Consider the following 14148-nt stretch of genomic DNA (forward strand, 5'->3'; position numbering starts at 1 on the left):
AAAGAGCGGCGGGTTTCGTCACGGTTTGGTTTAGTCGGCGAGAGAACGTTACAGAGGTGTCAACGAACTCCAGTGGCAGACGGTACAGCACAGGCGTTGTGCATCACGAAAAGGATTACTACTGAAGTTTCGGGAGAGTACATTTCGGTAAGAGTCGGGGGCAACATACTACTTCCTTCCACACAAATCTCACGAAATGACCACTCCGAGAAAATTCGACCTAATACACAGGCTTACCAATAATCATTCCTCACACGCGCCATTCGCGTGTGTAACAGGAAAGGGGTGATCAGTTGGTGGTATCTGAAGTACCCTGCCCCCAATAGCGTATGATGTGCCGTTTCAAAGGAATCACCCCGGCCTATGCCTTAAAGGGTTCCATCGAAATAACGGAAAACCTAAGTTCTTACCAACGAACCATCCCATTCAGCAGAGAAGGAAAGGTCTTCTGCACGTTCTGTCATCCTATATGCAGGTTTTGTCAAGCGCTGCTGCGAATCTAAAGATAAGCTAATTCATATTTGATCCACTGCTGTTACTGACTCTTCGCGCACGCAACTGATAATAACAATGGCAAACGATTAGATAACGAAATTCTTTCTTTGCATATCTTAGTCTCGGGTAACAAATAGCATCATGACAGGCTTTCGACGTCTTGTCTCAGTAATTCACCAGATGATTCGAGTACGTTACGTAGTAACTTGTCAGCAGCGGGCAAGAACATACGTGAGCTGATATGTTCCGTTAAGACAACTTACGCATCGAGACTACAGTTTACCTTGGCGCCAGTTGTAAGTTGCCGGTTCATGTGTTTTGTCGGTAAGTCTCCCAGCTGTCGATAACTCATTCAGTAATTACCCAATGTGCGTTGAGTAGAAACCGCGGTAAGAAGGCAGCCAATGGCGTTTTGTGTCGTTCTTTTCAACAGGTGCAATTCAGTTACAACAGCGTGTCATTTTCGGAGAGTACACCAGTGCACATCCTGCAGAATATGGATATTCCGTTATACTATCGACCACCAAGGTCGCCTGATCTTACAGTACATAATTTAGTGAGGATTCGTGAAAAACTCCATCTACATGCCTCCCCTTCCAACTGTCTTGTATAAACTGCGACACAGTAACAGCACAGAATAAAGTAACTCCAGACACTCTGGTACTCGCAAAATTATGGAACTAGTTTCACTGCCGGCCGGTGTGGCCGAGCGGTTCTAGGCGCTTCAGTCTGGAACCGCGCGACCGTTACGGTCGCAGGTTCGAATCGTGCCTCGGGCATGGATGTGTGTGATGTCCTTAGGTTAGTTAGGTTTAAGTAGTTGTAAGTTCTAGGAGACTGATGACCTCAGATGTTAAGTCACATAGTGCTCAGAGCCATTTGAACCTAGTTTCACTAACGTCTGGGTGTTTTTCGTGAGTCCGGTGGAGAGAATAGCTAACAGTTCTGAAAGGTAAATGAAAACTTGTAAAAAGAACCCCAAGGTCTAATGCGCATGCGTGTAAACGATGTACCCTTGCAAAATGGGTTATTTTTGAAAATATAAACTTTGTAGTCCTGTGCGTAGGACAAAATGTACCCCTAGTTAGGGATGGCGGTGATCAAAGAAACAACGGGTTTTCGGTTATATCTTTTTCCACGCCAGTTTAACCCGAATGTTAACACCATTCGAAATAACACATTTTCAATTTTTTTATTCCTATTGTTTCCTGTAATAAACTTCGAAATCGAACAAAAACTGAGAAGCTTCTCTCAGCTTCGAGATACACAGAATCAAAATATTACATTAAATACGCAAATAAAAGAAATCTTTGTCCATCTATCGTTCGTTGCTTTTCCCGAAAAGTGATAAGTGACTGAAGACTAAAAAAAGTCAGTATTGACGTACTGATTCCAGTTTTGTGAAACTCTGCTCAAAAATCATAAAATCGAGGACCACACCATTATTTGGGCATTATGAACAGTCAGTGTTAAATGGTTAAACCGAGGCTGAAGAACTCTTGATTTCCGTGTTAATACGTCCGTTTTCAAGGACTACAAGCAGATAAATGCCTATTATGTAGACAAGGGAAGCAGATCAGCTACTTTCTATTCTTAACATATACTATGAATGAATTCTTAATTTTTTAATGTTATCACAACTAACTTCCTTTTATTATTCCACAGAACTGGCAGACAAGTCTTTAATCTTTTAAGCAAATGAAGCACTGTACTCCATTCCCACGCCACTTCGTAAAAATATTTTCGTACTAGGTTGGTGCCATTATGTCCGCCGGCGACAGAGAGAAACTGTAGTATAGACCAGGTGGGGGCAAGTACTGCACACTACACGCACACACTAACCTTAAGCCACGACACACGGCAACATGGGGCCTTATTGTCTCAGCAATGCTGCGCAAATACTCATGCTATATGTTTGTTGTTCGTTTCTGTCGTCATTGTTATTCAAAAAGCACCGAATAAGAATTAGTCCACTTTAAAAAAAGGCGTATTTAAAAAAGGAAACTTTTTTAGCACTGCTGCTACGGCTAACTTATATTTCGTTTTTTACAGGGTTATTAGTAAACAATAAAAAGCACCGCTTATAAATGGGGCCAAACAAATACCGAAAAATACCGGTTATCCAGAACTAACATATCGGTATCAGTTTTACCCGATCGGTTTTTCTTATCCCTAACCCATATTCCTATTTTCGATCATGAAATCTTCGGACACCGGACGAATTTTTTTTGGGTCGACCTATATTTTGGAATATTTTGTGTTCTGTGGAGTAATTTTCCTGTGCGTCTTGTGTTTCCGTCGGATGGTTAAAATTAAAGTGCAGTTACATATGTTCAGTGTGGGCTGTAGATGTCACATGGCGACGAAATTTAGTAGATACTGTAATGTATTAATGTGACACCGATTTACGCTGTGAAAATAGCTGCAACTGTGGCAACCTGGTGCAAATCTGGCGCTGTGGATGCAAAAAAGCGCATAGAAATATGTAATGGATTAGAAACTCGACGTGAGCAGAAAAGGTGAAGCAAGTAAGAAAGCCACAATGTTACTTTATTATTAACTATCGTTTACACAATTTGTTGTGTACAAGCACCAGAGACGTCGACGAGATACTGTACAGCGCCAGATTTGCATCTGGTGGCCAAAATTAGAAGTAATATGTTTCCAGCGCAAATCAGTTCTGCATCAACGTGTTAGCATATCTACCAAGTTTCGTTGCCACACGATAATTATGGGCGACATGGATCTCCGTGAGAACCTGCACTTTAATTATAACCACCCGGTATATGAGCCGTTGAGAACCCAAGTGGTCCAAGCCAAAAAATTATAGTTTTTGAGTTATACCTTCTAGTTTGCTCACAGTGCACGGAAATTTATTGTGAAGTGGTATAACGATAGCTCCCACAGGAGCCAATAGAGAGCTCCAAATGCATTCTTCCTCTCACGCCTGACTGAAGTGCGTTCATGAGAATAGTGGTATAAGTCAAGCAGTAAAGCCAAATGATCTTGTTCTGTGTTATTCTGCGTGTTTATTTAAGCTCTTAAATCAAAAAGGCACTGCAACAGTGCTAGTAAGTATCTGCATAGTTTTCTTTCTTTAGATTTGTAATATCCACATGATGTTAAAGCAGAAATTGTCTTTACAAAGGAAGTTTGCACTCCATGAAGTCTAGGTTAAACCCTACACGAATCAAGCAGTGTTGTCTCACATTAAATACATAAACCATAAAACTCCTCCCTCTCAACAATGCTGTGCGACTCGTCACCGAGGCAAAAAGGAAAGACATGATTATACTTCTCCCGTACATTCCTCCGGTGCACCGCGCTTTCTTCAACTAACTGACAACTGCTAGTTCGGCTCAGGAATCTTGGCCTCGACATATCGACTCTTTGGCAGAGGAAGATGATGTGGACGGTGAAATCGAGAAGACATGCTCCATTATAAAGCCTCTTGAAATATCAGCATGATAAGCATTACATTTTTAAGAAATTTTGACATTTAGAAACAACAATTTATTTATAATTCGTAGGTGAACGCACTGCTGAACTATCAGACTCAGTGGGTAGCATTCTAGTAATTAACAATAATAATGCAATCATTTTAACTCAATTTGTGAGAGAAAAGAGCATATTGAGAGAATAAGTGCAGATTCACATTTAGTGTATCACAGCATGTTGATGTTTTATAAATAAATTGCACTTACAGAGATTAAAAAGATGCGTATTCCTTCTCAGGTATTCAACTTCACCAAAACGTTTGTAAGAAAAGTGGTACAACTCTTGATTTATACCACTTTATATTTCACCGTGAACAAAGTTCTCACAGAAAAAGTGGTACTCCAACTTTTAGAGAGTACAAAAAGTAATTTAAGGTACAAATAACTAAAATGTCTGTAGTAAACGTAATTATTTCATTTGTACATTTCATCAAATGAATCACGAATTATTGTAGAGCATGATTTTACTCTAAATTTCCCTGAAGTTGGAGAAATTCAGTTATACCACTTCGGCTCTAAGTGGCTCATATACGACTCTTCTATCGGGGAAATGGGTGGAGTGGCGCAATACTCAAAGTGACTTCCACAGTTCAATAAATTACTTTAGTGTTATTGTTCACAATGAGAGAAACGAATAAACATAATTTTTCGAGAAGGCTCGTAGAATAGAAGCGCAAAGGTATACACCTACATTCCTGACGTGGGATTGTTGTAAAATTTTGGAAGTAGTTGTATGCTCGTGCGTTATGACATTTATATTGATCGAAAATCTCCTCCGCAGGAGCCACCATGTGTTCCGAAAACAACGATGCTGTGAAACCCAGTTTGTCCACGAGGCCCAGAAAGCACGAGAGACGGGCGCCCATGTCGATGCTGTGTTCCTTGAATTCCGGAAGAAGCTCGATACAGTTGCGCACTGCCGCGTAATCAACAAAATATGAGTGTACGGAATATCACACCAGCTGTGTGACTGGGCCGAGGATTTCTAGTAAACAGAACACAGCATGTTATCAACGAAAAGAAAACTTCAGATATAAAGTTACTTCGAACGTACCTCAGTCGAGTGTTGTTAAGACCGTTACTTTTCACGATACATAAAAACGACCGAGTGGGAAACAATGGAAGGTCCTTCAGACATTTCGCGGATGATGCTGTTGTATACAGAGAAGGCGCAACACTAGAAAATTGAAGCGAAATTCAGGGAGATCTGTAGGTGATCGCCGCATGATGCAGGGAATGACAATTGATCCTCAACTTAAACATATGTAACGTGCTGCGCATAAATATGTAGAGAGACTCATTAATGCATGGATACAATATTGCATAAGAATGAATGGCTGCAGTCACGCCCATAAAATCTCTAGGAGGAACTGAAAGTAGAACGACAACATAAAACTATTCGCAGGTAAAGCAGATGTCGTACAGACTCATTGCGAGAATCCTCAGGAAGCTTACAAAGCCCTCATTCGAGCAATACTTGATTACTGCTCGTCAGTCTGGATACCAGATAGGACTGATAGAGAAAATACGGAAGTTCCACAGAAGAGCAGTGCGACCCTTTAACGATTTATTTAGCAAGCACGAAAGTATCACGGAGATGGTCACCCATCTGCAGCGGCAGGCGCTGCTAGAGAAACGTCTTGCATCACGGTGCGGTTTATTGTTGAAGTTCCGAGAATGTACGCTCCTGGATGAGTCAAGCAATATATTGCTTCCTTCTACGTATATCTCGCGACAAAATCATGACGGTAAAATTAGAGAGATTCGTGCTGACACACAGCTCCCAGCCTGCGCCGCCTCCAGGTCATACAGAGCATGGTGCTACGTATCGTAACCATTGCACCACGATACACACGCACTGCAAACCTTCAGAGAGACTATCGCCTTGAGACTGTCACGGAGGAATTCAAAGAACTGGCCTTACGACACTGTACAAGAACCCGAGGCACTCAGTCCCTTCATTATAAATATAGGAAAGTGAAACTTCCTAGCATATTGAAACTGTGTGCCGGACTAAGACTCGAACTCGGGACCTTTGCCTTTCGCGGGCAAGTGCTCTACTACCTGAGCTACCCAAGCACGACTCACGAGCCGTCCTCACAGGTTCAATTCTGCCAGTACCTCGCCTCCTACCTTCCAAACTTCACAGAAGCTCTTCTGCGAACCTTGCAGAACTAGCACTCCTGGAAGAAAGGATATTGCGGAGACATGGCTTAGCCACGGCCTGGGGGATGTTTCTAGAATGAGATTTTCATTCTGCAGCGGAGTGTGCGCTACTATGAAACTTCCTAGCAGATTAAAACTGTGTGCCGGACCGAGACTCGAACTCCGGACCTTTGCCTTTCACGGTCTAGTCCTCTACTATCTGAGCTACCCAAGCATACATCATCGCCCAAAAATAGTCTTTGCTAGGGACGATTACCCACTTATGACTAGCAAAAGCTCGCCAACAAAGCAAATACTGGTGAACCCCAGCATTACAGAAAAACTAACTGGCAATGCCAGGGAAGCTGCATTGCACACTAAATGCAAAGAAAACCCAACAATATCCCAAACATTGTGCGATCGATTTATGACCAATTGGCCACTCATACGACAACCTTGGCCTGTTACAGGTACAGACGCCGTAGCTGGCCCAAAAGACTTAACAGGTACCCAGCCCCTGCCGTACCCCTCCTCGATTGGATAATCTCTTATGACGACTTAAGCTATGACAACCGTACCGAGCACGATACCGAAAAAACTAACCAAATCCTTACCCTTACATGATCTGTCGCAGATAGCAAGGAAACCGCTACTGGTGTTACTATACATCCAGACTATCGCGAAGGTTTTTCCCTTGGCGCTTGCCTCAGGACTATTTTCCCCTCGGCGCCAAACTCACCACGCTTGGTCCGCTTTTCGACCACTTCTATCTCCTAGAGGGGCAGTATTAGTGGGTAATCCTATCCAGACGTACGGACATCACATAACATATCGTGATCTCCTCGACTGAAACTAAAATCATGGAGGCGACAGCAGAACTTTTGTGATGGTCACCACGTCGGCATGGGCGAACGTGATGACCAAAGCACTCACCGCCACACACTGAGGCGGCTTGCGGAATTCAGAAATTACCTACGCAGATGGGAAATTCCCATGCACGGGCGCGTAGCGCAGTCGGCCCAATCTTCAGGAAAGGCTGCGTACCACGGTCCTGGACACGTGACAGCCGTGGAGACTTTCAGTGAGGAGCAACAAGGCGGTATGAGGGAGCAAGGTCGCAGAGGTTGTCGACCTCGTCGGCCCGCAATGGGACGGGCCAGCCAGTCTGCCTTACGCCCAATGCGGCGGCCGGCCGGCCGCCCACGCCTCCCACCCCACGTCCAATCGATACGGCGACCGCGCCACGCGCCCCCTTCTAGCCTTCGCTCACGCTCCCAATATCACAGGTAGCAACGGCGCCCCCAACATCGTCGCTCTGAACGCCACCTCGTTCAGGCAGTTCGCGCGTTTATGAGCGCGGAAAAAATCGGATAACCTGTGACCGACATGGGCGCAGTTCCTACGCTCGAAGGGACGAAGATCACGATTTAACGAGACGGAGAACAAGTTCGGATTGTGTAAAGGCGGAGGAAAGAAACAAGCCGTGTCTCTTTCTAAGGCTTGCCCGCCCGCCTTTTGCGATTTAGAGAAACCTCGGAAAATCTAAACTTGGACCTTCCGACTGGTGTTCGAATTGTCATTCCGAATGCGGGTTTATTGCACCAATTACTGCGCAACCTCTTCCGATCGCCCAAGCCCGCAAAATATCTTGCAGGTAAAAATGGGCGTACCGTGTAGTTTTTCATCAGTAAAAGGCCAAATTTCGTCACAGTGAGCGGAAGGGTGGCTATACTGTTACCTGTCTACAACCACTTGGTTACCTATCAATAGGCTCAACGCAGGTCGTGATTACTGAAATTTTCTCCATCTTTAACCACTCCCTCAATGCCGCACCACTGCGAACTTAAACTTCCATAATCTTTAATTTTGCAACGAGTTGCAGAAGTGGTTAATAAATTACTTATATCTATGTAGAGCACACACCGATCATTTTGCATGTGATAATGCTGTAGTTGAGCCCTGGACGGAGACCCAAACACTTGCGTGTGCAGACCGGCCCAAAGGTCCAATTTTTTGCGGGATCATCCCCATTTCTTCTAGACTCCACACTGCCCGCAAAGGGTGAGAGTACTGGCGTTGGTACCAAACAATTTCAGCCTGTTAGATGCAATCAAACCTGTAATACGATGGATTGGGCTACATTGAACCTACCGATACTACTCACCTGCTGTGGCCTGTTATGGAATCAAAATGTCGGAAATTAACTTCTCATCGTAATCCAGCACTGGTAAAAGTGAGCCGCAAGAATTAAACTGATTTTCGATTCGTTGGCCTCGCCAACTCCCGTCACTTATTTCAACCTATGAGATGCCTCGAGGCTACGTTACGTACAACTAAAACATCGTATGCACATTCACCAACTTTGCCACTGCACAACTACTAGACTTTCACCTTGGGCAGCAGCCCCCCTCCCCCTCCCCCAACATACGACACACCTGCAAGATCTGACCCACATTTTCTGGTTCAACATGAATGGAGCATTCAGTATAGAACGCACAAAGTAGTGTTAAACCATTAGAAAAGAACACAAAGTTATTTAAAACCATAACGTTATTTGAAGACAAAACTGACATTAACGGTTCAAATATCACGAAAACACATTACAATACTGAACTACTGTAAGAGACCGCTGATATCAACACTTCGTTCTTTTCTCATCAACATTTAACTACAGCCAGATTTGCATGTGTCCTTCTGACACCAAAATTTCGAAATTGAAACCAGCTTAGTGTATAAAAGCGAGAAATTGCACAACTATTTGCAAACGCACTAGAAAAAGGAAGGCAAAATGATTAACATCCCGCCGACGACGGCTTCACCACAGACAGAGCAAACCTCCGTTAGTAGAAAGTAAGTTGTCATGTTTGTCCATCTTGTGGATGGTCACACGCAGATTTGAATACCATCCCTCAGGGATACGATTCCAGTGCCTTACCAACTGCGCTGCCTCACTTGGGACACGAAACTGGAGACTCAGCGCAGTACACGCACGCGACTGGCTCCCGGTTGTGTCCTGAAAAGCGGGACACTGCGGTCAAGCGATAACAGAAGTTCGCACACCACAGGAACACGACACTTCTACTGACCAAGAGTAGGAAACTAGTTGAAAAGTTGCTGCAAGACGACGCTGCCACTCCTAGCTTACATCGTGACAAGATTTCATCAATGAGAAGTACAAAATTTGATTCTACTTAGGACTAATTATATTACTGTTGTATGCCTATGCAATGGAAGCTGTTGAACCAGAAAATAACATTTATTGCGACTTGTATACAGGCTACAATCCTTTTAAGAATATCCGCCACTGGTTAACATTTATTTTATTTTTGAGCAACATAAAATAGAAACTGGGAAGAGATAAAAATCATTAAATGAACAAAATGTACCAAGGTTTTGTTCTAGGGTGTGGGCTGGATCTCTGAACCCATCTACAGCAGTGATTCCCAACCCTTCTGAAACCATAAACACAACTCCCCATCTCCCATCAACATTAGCGCCAAACTAAACTGTAGAATGTAAATAAATTTTCTTTCAACAATTAGTTTCAAAATGACGAAGAATAAATGACATTTAGTTCTCGTAGGTGTTTTATTAAACCACAAACTAATGATACAAGCTCCCTCTGCACTACTGCTCTCCCTCGCGACACTCTTCATGGACAACACGCACCCGTATTTAAAATCAACCCAGTTAAAATCTGTGCACCATACTTACTGCTTGTAAATCATTAATTGCTGGATTCAGTATTTCTGAAATGGCAGAAATTTGAAGACTTGAGGCTGTCAACTTTTTGCATATGACCTAGGTCGCAAATAATAATAATACTAATAATAATAATGTTTAGGCTATGCAGCAATGTAGTAGCCATTACAGTTACTAGTGTGTTGTGTTGTCATTTAGTTCGTCTACCGGTTGCGAAGTGAACAACGAAGCAGTTTCTGGTCCATTGCGAGAACTACCAACAACTCTGAAACGGCATTTTCATGGGATATTTAAGCATATGCGATGCATATGTTTCAGTTTTACTGTCATACATGCATGGAGCAAAGTACATGTTTAGTGGGTGAACTATGTGAGGAAGGGATGTTCATGCATTCCTTTCACAACCTGTAACCTCAATTGCGTCACGCTTAATTGCTAATATTTGAAAAATATAAGTAAATTAAGTAACCAGTATTACACTCTTACAGAATTGTGGTATCTGTAATCATTTTTTAAAAATAATTTAGTTTCTGTGACCGAAACACAATTGAACCCTTTCGTCTTTTATTCCTGACACAATTTCAGTGTACCCCTCAGGGAGTAATTACCCCAGGTCGGGAACCGCTGACATAGCGGGAGAAAAGTTCGTTTGCACTAAATAGCTAGAGTAATCCATTAGCACATTTCGTGGCTTACAGTGGCCACTCGAATAATACATATTGACTTCGAAGTCTGGTTACTCTACGCCGAACAGGCGTGAGGGTGGGGAGTTACTTCTAACAGTGAGGAAATGTTTGACGGGCGGCGAAGAAAGATTGAATGGCATTTTGTGAAGCAAATGTTCTGTGCACTGTGCAATACTCCTCTCAGACAACCGTGAATCCCAATGAAAAAGGTTTCCGGCGAACATCACATACTGAACTTCCCAAGCTGTTCTTCTCAACACTAAAGTGTGATTAGAAATTGGGGACAACTAAAACTACAGACCGTCAAAACATTTTAATGCTGCTTCTTATATCGAATTTGTTATTTCTTAGGCTTTAGTACTGTGTGTTTTAAACCCTCGTCCCATGCACAAGGGCCTGATAGCTCAGGTTCAATAAATAAATAAATAGGCATAAACGTCATAATTGACGACGGATTAGTTCCTAAATGTCGTGTGGAAGATACATTAAGTAGGTAAAAATTGTTAAAGTACTAGTACTTATAAAGAGGAAAAGGGCTATATGAGTTATTTCCCTGCATCACACTCAACAAGATGGTTCTACACTTGAAAACTATAACATACACACGGAATAGAAACAAAGAACCCACCGAGGGAAATAGCTCAGCAAAAACGAAAATTGAGCGAAATCTCTATTTCAGTTCCATGCAGTCGTCGCTCAAACTTAAATCTGACGAACAAAAGCACGTTTGAAAAATTTGCGAGGCGGGGCACAGCAGCAATTGCTGACAAACTCGTTCTGGCACAAGCCGTATCTTACAGGCGGTTTATCTGATGGGCGTAGCCGCAAGAAGGTACTTCTACTCCAGACTTGCTGCCAGCTCTATACTGTCTGCTGAGACGAACCCGAACAGGTTTCCTCCGCAGATGTGTACTTGAAAGGGAAGAATCATCGGTCACGTCCTTAACAGACTCTCCACTGCCCCGTGCGCGCCTACAGCTCTAGCAGTGCCGCAGCAGCGCGGCTTTGCTCACCTCTGCTGAGCCGGTTCCTCGCAGGCAGCCCGGCAGAACACGGCAGCGACGTACACAAACAGAGAGAACACGCACAGGATCACACACACAACGCTGGACTGCCGGCTGAACCCAGAGCGCCGATCGCACAATCCTGTCACGCCCGCAGCACTTTGCGCACTAGCCGGCGAGCGCGTTGCGGGGCCCAGGCTCGGGCCGGGACGGCCAGTCACGTGACCGCGTGTCAGCCGCCAGCTCACACCGAGACCGCACGCCAGCGCCACTCCGCGCCGCGGGCACGCGCAGTCGCAGCACTAACTTCTGCATCAGCTCATTGACTGCTTCGGCTGCTGACGTGTTTTAGATGCATACTCTCACATTTCTTCCTGAACCCCCGGAAAAGTAAAAATACAGTTACATAAATGCGGTTCGGTCGGCTGAATTTACAAGTATTCCTAAATCCAATGCGATGTAACACGAAAAACTTGTGAATTCAAAAACATCAAGCGATGTGGCGCAGTTGTTAGCACACTTGACTCGCTTTCGGGGAATGTTACTATCAGCTGGCCATCGTATACACCGACCACGTCCTTCGCTGTTCTTCGCTAGTTGGCTACTGAGTTATGCACTGTTTACATAGCGAAACGAAAGTATACAGGGTGATCCACTGATAGCGACAGGGCCAAATATCTCACGAAATAAGTGTCAAACGAAAAAACTTCAAAGAACGAAACTTGTCTAGCTTGAAGGGGGAAACCAGATGGCGCTGCCATAGGTCAAACGAATATCAACTGCATATGGCTCACATTTTTAGACGAACAGTTGGTAACAGGTAGGTTTTTTAAAATTAAAATACAGAACGTAGATACGTTTGAACATTTTATTTCGGTTGTTCCAACGTGATACATGTACCATTGTGAACTTATCATTTCTGATACCGCATGCTGTTACAGCGTGATTACCTGTAGCCGGCCGATGTGACCGAGCGGCTCTAGGCGGCACAGTCTGGAACCGCGCGACCGCTACGGTCGCAGGTTCGAATCCTGCCTCGGGCATGGGTGTGTGTGATGTCCTTAGGTTATTTAGGTATAAGTAGTTCTAAGTTCTGGAGGACTGATGACCTCAGACGTTAAGTCCCATAGTGCTCAGAGCCATTTGAACCATTTGATTACCTGTAAATACCACATTAATAAATGCTCAAAATGATATCCGTCAACCTCAATACATTTGGCAATACGTGTAACGACATTCCTCTCAACAGCGAGTAGTTCGCCTTCCGTAATGTTCGCACATGCATTGACAATGCGCTGACGCATGTTGTCAGGCGTTGTCGGTGGATCACAATAGCAAATATCCTTCAACTATCCCCACAGAGAAAAATCCGGGGACGTCAGATCCGGTGAACGTGCGGGCCATGGTATGGTGCTTCGACGACCAATCCACCTGTCATGAAATATGCTATTCAATACCGCTTCAACCGCACGCGAGCTATGTGCCGGACATCCATCATGTTGGAAGTACATCGCCATTCTGTCATGCAGTGAAACATCTTGTAGTAACATCGGTGGAACATTACGTAGGAAATCAGCATACATTGCACCATTTAGATTGTCATCGATAAAATGGGGGCCAATTATCCTTCCTCCCATAATGCCGCACCATACTTTAACCCGCCAATATCGCTAATGTTCCACCTGTCGCAGCCATCGTGGATTTTCCGTTGCCCAATAGTGCATATTATGCCGGTTTACGTTACCGCTGTGGGTGAATGACGCTTCGTCACTAAATAGAACGCGTGCAAAAAATCTGTCATCCTCCCGTAATTTCTCTTGTGCCCAGTGGCAGAACTGTACACGACGTTCCGAGTCGTCGCCATGCAATTCCCGGTGCACAGAAATATGGTACGGGTGCAATGGATATTGATGTAGCATTCTCAACACCGACGTTTTTGAGATTCCCGATTCTCGCGCAGTTTGTCTGCTACTGATGTGCGGATAAAACACCTACTTGGGCATCATCATTTATTGCACGTCGTGGTTGGGGTTTCACATGTGGCTGAACACTTCCTGTTTCCTTAAATAACGTAACTATCCGGGGAACGGTCCGGACACTTAGATGATGTCGTCCAGGATACCGAGCAGCCTGCATAGCAAACGCCCGTTGGGCCTTTTGATCACAATACCCATACATGAACACGATATCGACATTTTCCGCAATTGGTAAACGGTCCATTTTAACCAGGGTAATGTATCACGAAGCAAATACCGTCCGCACTGGCGGAATGTTACTTGACACCACGTACTTAAACGTTTGTGACTATTACAGCGCCATGTCACAAAGCGAAAAAAGTGGTCCAACTAAAACATTCATATTTCTTTACGTACTACACGAATATGTAATAAAAAATGGGGGTTCCTATTTAAAAAAACGCAGTTGATATCCGTTTGAACTATGGCAGCGCCATCTAGCGGGCCAACCACAGCGCCATCTGGTTTCCCCCTTCAAACTAGACGAGTTTCGTTCTATGTAGTTTTTTCGCTTGACGCTTATTTCGCGAGATATTTGGCCCGGTCACTATCAATGGACCACCCTGTATACAGAATGGCCGAAAGAGTGCTATGAAGCGTGATG

General features: G+C 44.1%; 1 protein-coding gene across 9 annotated transcripts in view; it reads right to left on the reverse strand.

Moving 5' to 3' along the window:
* Positions 1-14148, reverse strand: part of LOC124782755 (protein hu-li tai shao) — a 421012-nt gene that overhangs the window by 389076 nt on the left and 17788 nt on the right. For 5 of the 9 annotated variants that reach the window (XM_047253975.1, XM_047253974.1, XM_047253972.1 and 2 more), the window contains exon 1: positions 11539-11710. The exons of 2 other annotated variants lie outside the window; for them this stretch is intronic. The gene's annotated coding sequence lies outside the window, so the exon portion shown is untranslated. Of the gene's footprint in view, positions 1-11538; positions 11712-14148 lie in introns of those variants that run through there. 2 more of the 9 variants (XM_047253971.1, XM_047253969.1) reach the window with 1 other exon arrangement.

This window comes from Schistocerca piceifrons, chromosome 1, assembly GCF_021461385.2.
Source record: "Schistocerca piceifrons isolate TAMUIC-IGC-003096 chromosome 1, iqSchPice1.1, whole genome shotgun sequence".
Taxonomy (NCBI): domain Eukaryota; kingdom Metazoa; phylum Arthropoda; class Insecta; order Orthoptera; family Acrididae; genus Schistocerca; species Schistocerca piceifrons.